Below are 2464 nucleotides of genomic sequence, written 5' to 3' on the forward strand. Positions count from 1 at the left end.
ACTGTTCGTAACTGCTATTTGAACTATTTGCTGTAACTGCTGCCTACTTGTGCTTTCCTTGTCTGCCTTGCTTGTGTTTGTCCTGGTGTGCTACATTTGAAATTGAACTTTGGTACTGAATTAATGATTGTGTTGTTTGATTGCGTGGTTGGTTTCTGATAAAGATTTTCTTATAAGAAAGGAAATGTTTCGGATTTCTGAAAGATTAAACATTGTTTCTTTGAAAAGGTTTTGAACGATTACCTATTGGTTTTTAAAAGATTCATAAGGCAATGATAATCACTGAGCTTGAAAACAGTTTTCTTATAAAATATCTTCTTATGACAACTTTGAAACTCCGTGGTGAGACCGTGTGGTTAGGTTCTCACCCCCCTACAGCTTTACCTTTTCAGGAACCGGAAGAAGCGTTATGAAGAGTTACACTGCGATTGGCTTATATGTTGTTGTATTCATTAGATGGTTTTCTCCCCTCGTCTTTGTTATTACAAGTTTGTAAGAGGGATAGGAATTGTATGTTTTAAATATGTAATATATTGAGTTATTATGTAAGGAGTCTTGTATATGAATCTATGCCTGCTTGTATTTTTCTTAAGATAAAATATTTATTTCTAGTTTTCAAAGAAATCAGCGATACAGTGTCGAGTCACAGGCTCCTATTTTAGTACTTAGTATGTAAAGTAGTCGTAATACTTCTTGCTATCAGAGTGGCGCAGCCGGAAGCGTGACTTCTGATAGTGAGGGTGTTACATTATGGTATCAGAGCAGTCTTTCCTGTAGAGCCTGAGGAATGGACCGGTTATGCTTCAATTGCATACTCTGAGAGTCTGTCATGTAGTAAGTCTTGTTTGAATAACGAGAATTAGAGCTTATGCACATGACGGTCTATTGATTAATGCCATTAGTCTTGCATTGCATAATCCCTGGTATTAAGTTTGGCCGGCTTAACACTAGTGAATTATGTATATGGAAGCACCAATGGGTTATCATAGACAATATGCGAGTCATAGGTAATGCGAATCGTGGGTTTTGGGAACGTTAGGAGTTAATTATTGAGGTTACTCGGTTAAGTGTCTTGAACTCTGCGAATATCACGTATCTTATTCCTGCTTTGTATGCTCGAAGGTTCTTATCTGTGATACTTTTCTTGGAGAGTGATCAGATTATCTTTCAATCCTACTCTCTTGCTCACGTACGCTCTTGTTTGATCCTGACTGCATATGCCTGTTTAAAACCCTTGGCATATTTACCTTCTTTATTTAGGCACTTCCTCTTGAATCATGTACTCTTTGATATACATTTGAATCTGTTTTGATGCACTACACCTTTTTAAGTTTATATTTTGAGTCCTTTGTAAACAAATTGTAACTTAGTTTTCTTCTTATTTGACGATAATTACAGCTATTCTTTAAATCTTAACAAAACTGCTTTTGATTTGAAATATACAATCGCTTTTAATTTGATATATACTTCTTTATATAAACGTTGAAAGTTTCTTATGCAGTTTAAAACTAATTATTTCTAATACCTCATCTGTTTCTTCACTGAATTATGGAAATGTATATATGCTTTAAATACAATTTGATTTTCTAACAATTTTATTACAGTTTTTACGAATATTTTTATTTGATTATATATTTAGATATTTTTCAAAGAAAGGTTTTTATCTCTTCCCATTTGGTTTTTGTTTGGTAGACTTCACCTATTTTACTTTTAATTTGAATTTGGTTTAGCGTACCACATTGTTTATGCAATTGTTGTTTTTTTTAGAAAAAAAAATGTTGGACCCATATCTTCTTGTGAATAAACCAATTTCTTCCTTAAGCTTTTCATTTCTGAGAATGTCATATTTAATTCTGTTTTTAATTACTCTCTTATTTTTTTGAACGTCATCATTAGCCTTAGTTCTCCATTTCTTGTGAATCTCCTGCTCGTCCGAGTCAACTTGAATTCGTTTCTATCTAATGCACCATTTGTCCTTTTATTTGTCTTTCTTTAGTCAAAGGTTCTTTCTTGAGAATTTTCTATTGATTGAGTTGTCTTCCTGGCGCATTTTGTATTCCTTTAGACCAATTGGAGACTCATTTGATAATCCATACCCAGTGAATTCTTGTTTGAATTCCCTTAATTTAAAGGTCCTTTCTTCCATGGGCTGATTTCATTTTAAGCACATCGTGATCTTCTTAAATGATAGTTGCGAGGTGATTATTTCAAGTATACTTTCAGAATTTTGTTTTGAACCATTTTTGAAAAGGTTTTGAATTCTTTTGAAGAAATTTAAGTTTTGAATCAACTTTTTAAGTTGTTAAGTTTCTTAAGCTTTTTGTTTCTATGAGTAACATGCTTTATGAATCCTAATTGAAATCCTTTAATTTAAGTCTCTTTCTTAAAATGAGTTAGTTTCCTTTTTAGCACATAATAATATTATTGAACATCCTTATAAAGTTGTGACTTCAAGTATATTATT

This window comes from Arachis ipaensis, chromosome B3, assembly GCF_059453495.1.
Source record: "Arachis ipaensis isolate K30076 ecotype BB chromosome B3, ASM5945349v1, whole genome shotgun sequence".
NCBI lineage: Eukaryota > Viridiplantae > Streptophyta > Magnoliopsida > Fabales > Fabaceae > Arachis > Arachis ipaensis.